Source organism: Carcharhinus amblyrhynchos, chromosome 25 (assembly GCF_965287045.1).
Source record: "Carcharhinus amblyrhynchos chromosome 25, sCarAmb.v2.hapA, whole genome shotgun sequence".
Taxonomy (NCBI): Eukaryota; Metazoa; Chordata; class Chondrichthyes; order Carcharhiniformes; family Carcharhinidae; genus Carcharhinus; species Carcharhinus amblyrhynchos.
In genome coordinates this window covers 1329743-1342988 of record NC_137348.1, presented here as the reverse complement: position 1 = coordinate 1342988, position 13246 = coordinate 1329743, and the positions used below count along the sequence as shown (strand labels likewise).

Genomic DNA, 13246 nt, shown 5'->3' with positions numbered 1-13246 from the left:
CTCTCGGGTAGGCACTACAGGAAGTGGAAACAAGCAGGACAGGTTTTACCAGGTCAGACTGGTGCCTTTCCTGCCCCCACCCCCTCACACTCTTCAGTAACAATCCCTCAGTCAAACACAGAGACACTGCAATCTGCCCACAATACCTCCCAATTCCTACCCAAACAAATTGACTCAGTGTCTCTCCTATAATCTTTCACTACATTTGAATAAAAAGGAGATAGTTTTCCCATAAGGGGGGTCAGGAGCCAGCAGCTCATGAGAAAACCATCCAGTTTGCAGCAGCTGTCACCTGCAGCAGTCTTTAAATTAAGTTTATTAGTCATAAGTAAGGCTTACATTAACACTGCAATGAAGTCACTGTGACTTTCCCCTAGTCACCACACTCTGGTACCTGTTCGGGTCAATGCACCCTTACCAGCACATCTTTCAGAATGTGGGAGGAAACCCACGCAGACATGAGAACATGCAAACTCCACACAGACAGTGACCCAAGCCAGGAATCGAACCCAGGTCCCTGGCAATGTGAGGCAGCAGTGCTAACCCACTGTGCTACCGTGCCTGGGAGAGGCCAGAATGTCCCTCACAGTGAGAGTCTATCTCCACAATCAAACCTTTGGGCATTGTCCTCGTTCGATCAGCAATCTAGGCACAGCAGACGATGAAGTGAATGAACGTAATCATGTGGATGAAACTGATTCAACTCATCATCCAATGTCAGTTTAACGGGGAAGTCCCAGCCTCACCTCTCCGTCAACCCAGCCAGACTTCTGCCAACAGAACCCAAAACACCATTTCCCCAAACCTGTCCTCCAGACCAACAGGAAACCACACTGTCTGTTCTCAGAGCCTGCCATCAGCAACTGTCAGCAAAACAGAGGCCACTGCCCAGACAACACACAAACAGCTGATGGCAAACTCCAAGACCATGGTCTTCAGCCTATTCACAGCTATGGAATCAAAGCAGGAAGATAGAGTTAAGACACAGAGCAGCCACTGGGTTTCCTGTTCCTATGATGCTGTCCAATAACACTGCCTGCACCTCCCCTCAGTACAACTGTGGAACAACAAGCCCCAGCACTCCAGTCCCTCCCTTTCATTACCTTTGGCTGAGTTCTCAGCAGCCAGAATTGCCAAACTGCCAACGGATTCATGCCTTGAAAGCTGAAACTGGGCCAAGACCCCAGGAAACCATTTCCCAGAGAAGCCTGCAGCTAACTCAAAGCTGATTCCCATCTTGTCTGTACAGCCATAGTTAGAATGCAGGCACCGAGGGTCATATCAGCAAGGACTGGGGCAAACACAGCTCAGACAGCACGTCAGCCACAACCAAACATCCACTGGCTTCACCCACAATCAACACTAATTTGGTGGTGGGCAAGTATAGCTTGGGGAACCAGTATCGCAGAGGAAGCAGGTGTGTGCAGAACTAAAACCCGCTGTCTCATCACCAATCCCCGTCCTGTGCACCACACACACCGACTCTCACCGGGGCATGGCTCCCACACACACTAAGTCCTTTTCTATTACTTGCCTAATTTGACTTTTTAAAGTTCCTCTGGTTTGATTCCATCACCAATCCAGATCTCAATCCTCGGAGTGAAAATAATTCTCATCATTTCTCTGGAGCTCTTTTATAAATTATTTGATACCTCTGACCTTCCTGTTCCTGACCCAATTGCCAGAGGAAACAGTTCCTCTGTATTTGTTCTGTCCTTGGCGTCTGTCTACGTACTAGCACAGACTGCAGAGTGGCACACTCAGCAGCAGCATGGCACTGTGATAGCAAAGGACATGCCAAATATCAGACAGCGCGCAGACTGAGGGAAGCGAGCTCGCCCAACACATTACCTCAAGCACACGTGAATGGAAGCAGAGAAGTGGCAGGACGAGACACTTACCCTGTGATTACTGTGAAATCCATTGCTTTACAAAGGAAACCAAAAACTCCTGGTGACTAATCAACACAAAGATCTTTCTGCCCCTACTGCCTACAGAATGTGATCATTCACACTTCACTCTCAGTTTGTGAGGTAAATCATTAGTCAGGCACAGCACACGGTGAGACACACTGAAAAAGAGAGCAGGAAACTGAAAAAAAAGGTACAGAGACACAGACAGAGAGAAGGAGAGGGACAGACAGACAGACACACACACAGACAGACACAGAGAGGGACACACACACACAGACACAGAGAGGGACAGACACACACACACAGACAGACACACACACACAGACAGACACACACACACAGACAGACACAGAGAGGGACAGACACACACACACAGACAGACACAGAGAGGGACAGACACACACACACACAGACAGACACAGAGAGGGACAGACACACACACACACACACACACAGAGGGGGACAGACACACACACACACAGACAGAGGGGGACAGACACACACACACACAGACAGAGGGGGACAGACACACACACACACACACACAGACAGAGGGGGACAGACACACACACACACACACACACACACACACACACACACAGAGGGGGACAGACACACACACACACACACACACACACACAGACAGAGGGGGACAGACACACACACACACACACACAGACAGAGAGGGACAGACACACACACACACAGACAGAGAGGGACAGACACACACAGACAGAGGGACAGACACACACACACACACACACACACAGAGAGGGACAGACACACACACACACACACACACACACACACACAGAGGGACAGGCACACACACACACACACACAGAGAGGGACAGACACACACACACACACAGAGAGGGACAGACACACACACACACAGACAGAGAGGGACAGACACACACACACACACAGACAGAGAGGGACAGACACACACACACACACAGAGAGGGACAGACACACACACACACAGACAGAGGGGGACAGACACACACACACACACACAGACAGAGGGACAGACACACACACACACACACACAGAGAGGGACAGACACACACACACAGAGAGGGACAGACACACACACACAGAGAGGGACAGACACACACACACAGAGAGGGACAGACACACACACACAGAGAGGGACAGACACACACACACAGAGAGGGACAGACACACACACACACACAGAGAGGGACAGACACACACACACACACACACAGAGAGGGACAGACACACACACACAGAGAGGGACAGACACACACACAGAGAGGGACAGACACACACACAGAGAGGGACAGACACACACACAGAGAGGGACAGACACACACACACACACAGAGAGGGACAGACACACACACACACACAGAGAGGGACAGACACACACACACACACACAGAGAGGGACAGACACACACACACACAGAGAGGGACAGACACACACACACACAGAGAGGGACAGACACACACACACACAGACAGAGAGGGACAGACACACACACACACACACACAGACAGAGAGGGACAGACACACACACACACAGAGAGGGACAGACACACACACACACAGACAGAGAGGGACAGACACACACACACACACACACAGACAGAGAGGGACAGACACACACACACACACACAGACAGAGAGGGACAGACACACACACACACACACAGACAGAGAGGGACAGACACACACACACACACAGACAGAGAGGGACAGACACACACACACACACACACACACACACACAGAGGGACAGTCACACACACACACACAGACAGAGAGGGACAGTCACACACACACACACACAGAGGGACAGTCACACACACACACACAGACAGAGAGGGACAGACACACACACACACACACAGACAGAGAGGGACAGACACACACACAGACACAGACAGAGAGGGACAGACACACACACACAGAGACACACACAGAGAGGGACAGACACACACACACACACAGAGAGGGACAGACACACACACACACACACACACACAGAGAGGGACAGACACACACACACACACACACAGAGAGGGACAGACACACACACACACACACACACAGAGAGGGACAGACACACACACACACACAGAGAGGGACAGACACACACACACACACACACAGAGAGGGACAGACACACACACACACACACACACACAGAGAGGGACAGACACACACACACACACAGAGAGGGACAGACACACACACACACACACACAGAGAGGGACAGACACACACACACACAGACAGAGAGGGACAGACACACACACACACACAGAGAGGGACAGACACACACACACACACAGAGGGACAGACACACACACACACACAGAGGGACAGACACACACACACACAGACAGAGAGGGACAGACACACACACACACAGAGGGACAGACACACACACACACACACAGACAGAGAGGGACAGACACACACACACACACACAGACAGAGAGGGACAGACACACACACACACACACACAGACAGAGAGGGACAGACACACACACACACACACAGTGGGACAGACACACACACACACACACAGAGAGGGACAGACACACACACACACACACAGAGAGGGACAGACACACACACACACACACACAGAGGGACAGACACACACACACACACACACAGAGGGACAGACACACACACACACACACAGAGAGGGACAGACACACACACACACACACACAGAGGGACAGACACACACACACACACACACAGAGGGACAGACACACACACACACACACACACAGAGGGACAGACACACACACACACACACACAGAGGGACAGACACACACACACACACACAGACAGAGAGGGACAGACACACACACACACACAGACAGAGAGGGACAGACACACACACACACACACAGACAGAGAGGGACAGACACACACACACACACACAGACAGAGAGGGACAGACACACACACACACACACAGACAGAGAGGGACAGACACACACACACACACACACACACACAGACAGAGAGGGACAGACACACACACACACACACACAGACAGAGAGGGACAGACACACACACACACAGACAGAGAGGGACAGACACACACACAGACAGAGAGGGACAGACACACACACACACACAGACAGAGAGGGACAGACACACACACACACACAGACAGAGAGGGACAGACACACACACACACACACAGACAGAGAGGGACAGACACACACACACACAGACAGAGAGGGACAGACACACACACACAGACAGAGAGGGACAGACACACACACACAGACAGAGAGGGACAGACACACACACACACACACAGACAGAGAGGGACAGACACACACACACACACACACACAGAGAGGGACAGACACACACACACACACACAGACAGAGAGGGACAGACACACACACACACACACACAGACAGAGAGGGACAGACACACACACACACACACACACAGAGGGACAGACACACACACACACACACAGAGAGGGACAGACACACACACACACAGAGAGGGACAGACACACACACAGAGGGACAGACACACACACACACACAGAGGGACAGACACACACACACACACACACACAGAGGGACAGACACACACACACACACACAGAGAGGGACAGACACACACACACACACACAGACAGAGAGGGACAGACACACACACACACACAGACAGAGAGGGACAGACACACACACACACACACACACACAGACAGAGAGGGACAGACACACACACACACACACACAGACAGAGAGGGACAGACACACACACACACACACAGACAGAGAGGGACAGACACACACACACACACACACACACAGACAGAGAGGGACAGACACACACACACACACAGACAGAGAGGGACAGACACACACACACACAGACAGAGAGGGACAGACACACACACACACACACACACACACAGACAGAGAGGGACAGACACACACACACACACACACAGACAGAGAGGGACAGACACACACACACACAGACAGAGAGGGACAGACACACACACACAGACAGAGAGGGACAGACACACACACACACACAGACAGAGAGGGACAGACACACACACACACACAGACAGAGAGGGACAGACACACACACACACACACAGACAGAGAGGGACAGACACACACACACACAGACAGAGAGGGACAGACACACACACACAGACAGAGAGGGACAGACACACACACACAGACAGAGAGGGACAGACACACACACACACACAGACAGAGAGGGACAGACACACACACACACACAGACAGAGAGGGACAGACACACACACACACACAGACAGAGAGGGACAGACACACACACACACAGGCAGAGAGGGACAGACACACACACACACACACACACACACACAGAGAGGGACAGACACACACACACACACACAGACAGAGAGGGACAGACACACACACACACAGACAGAGAGGGACAGACACACACACACACAGACAGAGAGGGACAGACACACACACACACAGACAGAGAGGGACAGACACACACACACACAGACAGAGAGGGACAGACACACACACACACAGACAGAGAGGGACAGACACACACACACACACACACAGAGAGGGACAGACAGAGAGAGAGAGAGAGAGAGAGACCAGGGGTGGGCAGGGAGAAAGGGACCGGGAGAAGGGGATGGCATGGTCAGGCTATTGAGTTGATGATCAGCCATGATCACAATGAATGGCAGATCAAACTCAAGGGCTGAATGGCCTCCTCCAGCTCCTATTTTCATGTTCCGAGCCAACATGCAGAAGTCCAATAGGACTGGGGGCAGTACCAGATCTCAGTTTAGAGAATGAGAGTGGACAGGTGATAGAAAAGCCAGAGGGGGAGCATTTTGGTCATAGTGACTATCCGCAAGATTTAAGCTATGATGAGGACTTACTGGCATTAGACTGGGATGGGCACAGTAAGTCATCTCACAACACCAGTTTCAGATCCAACAGGTTTATTTGGTAGCAAAAGAAAATACTGATGGGCAAAATAAAGGCAAATGCCAAGGTGTTTTATATTAATGGCAAGAGAGCAAAGAACAAAGAAGATTACAGCACAGGAACAGGCCCTTCGGCCCTCCAAGCCTGCACTGACAATGCTGCCTGACTGAACTAAAACCCCCCACCCTTCCAGGGACCGTATCCCTCTATTCCCATCTCATTCGTGTACTTGTCAAGACACCCTTTAAAAGTCACTACCATGTCTGCTTCCACTACCTCCTCCAGGCACCCACCACCCTCTGGTTAAAAAAAATCTGCCTCATACATCTCCTTTAAATCTTGCCCCTCGCACCTTAAACCTGTGCCCCCTAGTAATTGACTCTTCCACCTTGGGAAAAAGCTTCTGACTATCCACTGACTGTCTGCCCCTCTACCACAGCTACGTTCGCAGCCAGGTGTCCCTGGAGAGGGAGCATGCAGTGTCCATGTTTCTCATAATCTTGTAGACTTCTATCAGGTCATCGATAAACCTCTGTCGCTCCAGTGAGAACAAACCAAGTTTCTGCAACCTCTTCTCATAGCTAATGTCCTCCATACCAGGCAACATCCTGGTAAATCTTTTCTGTACCCTCTCCAAAGCCTCTGGTAGTGCAGCGATCAGAACTGAACACTATATTCCAAGTGCAGCCTCACTAAGGTTCTATAAAGCTGCAACATGACTTGCCAATTTTTGAACTCAGTGCCCCCGGCCGATGAAGGCAAGCATGTCGTATGCCTTCTTGACTACCTTCTCGACTACCTTCTCCACCTGCATTGCCGCTTTCAGTGACCTGTGTACCTGTACACCCAGATCCCTTTGCCTATCAATACTCTTAAGGGTTCTGCCATTTACGGTATATTTCCCACCTGTAATAGACCTCCCAAAATACATTACCTCACATTTGTGAGGGGGTAAACAGGGATACAGTAGGGTTCACTCGGGACCACAGTGGCAATCTCTGTGTGGAGCCGGAAGACACAGACAATGTATTAAATGAGTATTTTGCATGTGTTCTCTCTGGAGAAGTGGTGATGCAGGTATGGAAATCAGGGAGGAGTCTGTGATATAACTGAACAGATTAGCATTGAGAAGGAGGTGTTGATGGTTTTAGTGGGTATGAGTTTAAAAGTGGACAAATTCCCAGAGCCAGATGAGATGTATCCCAGGCTACTGTGTGAAGCAAGGGAGGAGATTGCAGGAATTCTGATGTTAATTTTCAAATCCTCTGTAGCCACAGGAGAGGTGCCAGAGAGAGGATAGCTAACGTGGTATCCTTATTCAAAGAGTCGATAAAAACCATGAAATTACAGGCAGTGAGTCTAACATCACTGGTTGGGAAATTATTGGAAATAATTTTGAGGGACAGAAACAGGAGGCAAGGATTAATCAAGAACAGTCAGCATAGCTTTGTCGGGGGGGGGGGGGGGGGGGGGGGGGGATGGATCACATCTAACAAATGTGAGAGAGTTTTTTTGAGGTGGTGACTCGGTGTGTAGATGAGGGTGATGCAGTTGGTGTAGTCTACATGGACTTTAGTAAGGGTTTGGGAGACTGGTCAAGAAGGTAAGAGCCCATTGGCCTCTTAAGGTCAAACCAAATAAACAAACTCAAGTTAAATCAGAACAAAGTAAAAGGGGCACCTCCCCAAAAGGAGGGGGAACAGCCCAAACAAAATCAAAGTACGAAGGAAACTTAAAAATGTCAAATTAAAATGCGACTATTCGGGTCTATAATGCACCCCAGCTCCTGTGGTGCCCAACGAGTGCGGAAGGCATTAATTGTGCCCATGGACACCGCATGCTTCCTCTCCAGAGGCACCTGGCCTACGTAGCTGCGGTAGAGGAGCAGACAGTCAGGATGGTCGGCTCCCTCGATCGCCCGCTGCCTGGACCTGTAATTGGGGCGTTTCACTAGGTCCAGGAGCAGGTTCACGAGGAAGTTGCCATCCTGACCCTCCCCTCTCCGCAGCACGTGTCCGTAGATCAGGAAAGTGGGACTGAAGGGCAAACAAAACATGAATAAAAGGTTCTTCAGGAAAACAAAAAGGGAGTGCAACCTAAGACATGAAACATAGACATAATCCACAGACTCCACAGGCCACAGAAGGGGCAAACTTCGGAGCCCGTGAACCAGTGAATCCTACGATTGTGCGGAACTGTTGCATGTGCCACCCCTCCACCCCAGGTCCCCGATGTAATGAGGGAGATCCCTCCGTAAAGGGACCTCCGCTGCCTGATGGCAACAAAGCCCACCAAGGTGTATCCGGGCAACAGGCCAGGATGCGGTAGTGGAAGATGTACAACAGCAGCCCATATAGGAAACGCCTCCGTGTGCTGGAAAAAGGGACGGAGGACATTTCCGTGAGGCAGCACATGCTGTAGGCACCTGACCTGGGGAGAGGGGTTGAAGCCTTGGGTCAATGTGGAATTCCATCCCAACAGGGAAACACTTGGGCAGGATCCCACTGCACGCTGCACCGCCTTGAGACCGCATGCATTTTCGGGGCCGAGCACAACCGTCCTGAGGTCTTGGATGGCTCTGGTCAGTAAGAGCCCATTGGATCCAGGGCAATTTGGCAAATTGGATCCAAAATGGGCTTAGTGGTAGGAAGCAGAGGGTGATGGTCAAAAGCTGTTTTTGTCACTGGAAGCCTGCGGCCAGTGTGTTCCACAGGGATCAGTGCTGGTCCCTTACTGTCTGTAATGGACATTAATGAAATAGACAGGCTGGGCAGATGGACAAAACCTGGAACAATGTAAAGTGATGCATTTGGGCAGGACTAACAAGTCCTGTCACTTGGGACGGGGACGGGCAGCAGGGACCCTCCGGGGGGTTGGGGGGGGGGGGGGCAGCAGGGACCCTCCGGGGTGGGGGCGGCAGGGACCCTCCGGGGTGGGGGGGGGGGGGGGGGCGGCAGGGACCCTCCGGGGTGGGGGGGGGGGGCGGCAGGGACCCTCCGGGGTCGGGGGGGGGGGGGGGGGGCGGCAGGGACCCTCCGGGGTGGGGTGGGGGGTGGCAGGGACCCTCCGGGGTGGGGGGGGGGGGGTGGCAGGGACCCTCCGGGGTGGGGGGGGGGGGGTGGCAGGGACCCTCCGGGGTGGGGGGGGGGGGGGGGCGGCAGGGACCCTCCGGGGGGGTCACGAAAGCAGCTGTAGATTTGGAGAGGATTTTGAGGAAAGCTTTTCCAGCCGGAGGCAGAGAGAGAGGCGGCGGGGCCGGGGCGGTGGATGAGGATCGCACACCCGCTCTCCCTCGGTGACGGGCAGCAGCTTCCCGGGCGCTGGGCCCGGGCAGGGCCGCGCTGTGGAGCGGCTGTCCGGCTGCAGGGAGTGCCGCACTGCCGCGGGAGCGCATTCCCAGTGTGGGCAGTGCCCCCACCCCCGGCCCCGGCCCCGGCCCCCGGTCCCCAGCCCCCCCCGCGGGAAGGGGGAATCATTCCCACTCACCATCCGGCCGCCGCGCCTCTCCACCTCCAAAGAGGCGTCCCTCTCACTCCATTCGGACGGCGGAGCGACCGCAAGCCCGAGGCTTCAACGCCAGCTAGGCCCCGGGCCCCTGGTCCCGCCCCTCCCGGACCGCCCCCTCCCCCTCGGCCCGCCCCGGCCCCTCCCCTTCGGCCCGCCCCGGCCCCTCCCCCTCCCGCCCCTCCCCCTCCCGGACCCTGGCCCCGCCCCCCGGAGGCAGCAGGGCAGAAGGGGCCGAATCGCCTTCCTGTGTGTTGGGTGAAGCTGTAACTCAGCCAATGGGCAGCAGCTTCCTCAGCGCGGGATTGGTTCCGGTGAGGGAGCTGCTGAACCAATCACAGTGTCCCCATCAAACCCTCCCTCTGCTTGGCAAGATTCCCCAAATCCCCAAAATCCCAAATCCCCAAATCCCCAAAATCCCAAATCCCCAAAATCCCAAATCCCCAAAATCCCCAAAATCCCGAAAATCCCAAATCTCCCCAATCCCAAAATCCCAAAATCCCCAAAATCCCAAATCCCCAAAATCCCAAAAATCCCCAAAATCCCCAAAATCCCCAAAATCCCAAATCCCCAAAATCCCAAATCCCCAAAATCCCAAATCCCCCAATCCCAAAATCCCCAAAATCCCAAATCCCCAAAATCCCAAATCTCCCCAATCCCAAAATCCCCAAGTCCCCATCTCGAAATAAACCCGAAGAAGAGCAGCTTTGAGGCTGTGACAAACTAGAAACAAACGCAACAGAGTCACAAACACCTTTAAACCACAGGGGGAGGGGGGGCAGCAAGGCACACACACCGTCACACAACCCCTCACACAGGGGCGCACACACACACACACCGTCACACAACCCCTCACACACACACACCATCCGTCACATAACCCCTCACACAGGGGCGCACACACACACACCATCCGTCACACAACCCCTCACACACACACACCATCCGTCACATAACCCCTCACACGGGGCACACACACACACACACACACCATCCATCACACAACCCCTCACACAGGGGCACACACACACACACCATCCGTCACACAACCCCTCACACAGGGGCGCACACACACACACCATCCGTCACACAACCCCTCACACAGGGGCGCACACACACACACCATCCGTCACACAACCCCTCACACAGGGGCGCACACACACACACCATCCGTCACACAACCCCTCACACAGGGGCGCACACACACACACCATCCGTCACACAACCCCTCACACACACACACCATCCGTCACATAACCCCTCACACAGGGGCACACACACACACACACACACACCATCCGTCACACAACCCCTCACACACACACACCATCCGTCACATAACCCCTCACACAGGGGCACACACACACACCATCCATCACACAACCCCTCACACAGGGGCACACACACACACACCATCCATCACACAACCCCTCACACAGGGGCACACACACACACCATCCGTCACACAACCCCTCACACAGGGGCGCGCACACACACACCATCCATCACACAACCCCTCACACAGGGGCGCGCACACACACACCATCCATCACACAACCCCTCACACAGGGGCACACACACACCATCCGTCACACAACCCCTCACACAGAGGCACACACACACACACCATCCGTCACACAACCCCTCACACACCATCCGTCACACAACCCCTCACACAGGGGCGCACACGCACACACACACCATCTGTCACACAACCCCTCACACAGGGGTGCATCCACACACACACAATCCATCCATCACACAACCCCTCACACACACACACCATCTGTCACACAACACCTCACACAGGCGCACACACACACAATCTGTCACACAACCCCTCACACGGGACTCTAAAGAAAGGTTGAACAAACTTGGATTGTTTTCACTGGAGCATCGGAGGATGAGGGGGGCCCTGATAGAGGTTTACAAGATTATGACAGGCTTGGATAGAGTGGATAGTCAGAGCCTTTCTTTCAAGGTCAAAGGGTCAATTACTCGGGGCAGAGGTTGAGAATGAGAGGGAGAAGTTTGAGAGAGATGTAAGGGGCAGGTTTTTCACAGAGAGGGTGGTGAATGTCGGGAACACGCTGCCGGGGGAGGGGGTGGAAGTGGATTCTATAACAATGTTCAAGAGGCATCTGGACAGATCCATGAATAGGCAGGGAATAGAGGGATAGGGGCCACAGAGACAAGGAAATATTAGATTAGAGGCACATCTGTGTCAGCACAGACCTGGTGGGCCGAAGGGCCTCTTCCTGAACTGTACTGTTCTTGGTTCTCTGGCTCAAAGGAAGATGGTTGTGGTGATTGAAGGTCCAGCATCTCAGCTCCAGGACATCTCTGCAGAAGTCCCTCAGGGTAGCACCCTAGACCCAGCCATCTTCAGCTAATCACCTTCTATGATAAGGTCAGAACTGGAACGTTCATTGATGGTTGCACAACATTCACTATCATTTGCAACTCCTCAGATACTGAAGCAGTTGATGTCCAAATGCAGCAAAACCTGAACAATATCCAGGTTTGGGCTGATCAGTGGCAAATAACATTCACACCAGACAAGTGTGAGGCAATGACTATCTCCTACAATAGTGGATTTAATCATCATTATCATCGCTGAGTCCCCCACTATCAACATCTGGAGGTTACCATTGACCAGAAACTGAACCAGATTAGCCATAGAAATACAGTGGCTAGGAATACTGTGGAGTGTGACTCCCCAAAGCCTGCCCACAATCTACAAAACACAAGTCAGGAGTGTGATGGAAAACTCCTCACTTGCCTGGATGGGTGCAGCTCCAACAACACTCAAGAAGCTTGCCACGACCCAGGACAAATCAGCTC

At 53.0% G+C, this 13246-nt stretch overlaps 1 protein-coding gene across 3 annotated transcripts in view; it reads right to left on the bottom strand.

Moving 5' to 3' along the window:
• The window catches only part of LOC145358360 (retinoic acid receptor RXR-alpha-A), an 87165-nt gene that overhangs the window by 62920 nt on the left and 10999 nt on the right, over window positions 1–13246 (bottom strand). The window contains exon 1 of one of the 3 annotated variants that reach the window (XM_080212319.1): window positions 10385–10487. The exons of the other annotated variants lie outside the window; for them this stretch is intronic. The gene's annotated coding sequence lies outside the window, so the exon portion shown is untranslated. Of the gene's footprint in view, window positions 1–10384; window positions 10488–13246 lie in introns of those variants that run through there. 3 annotated transcript variants of the gene reach the window in all.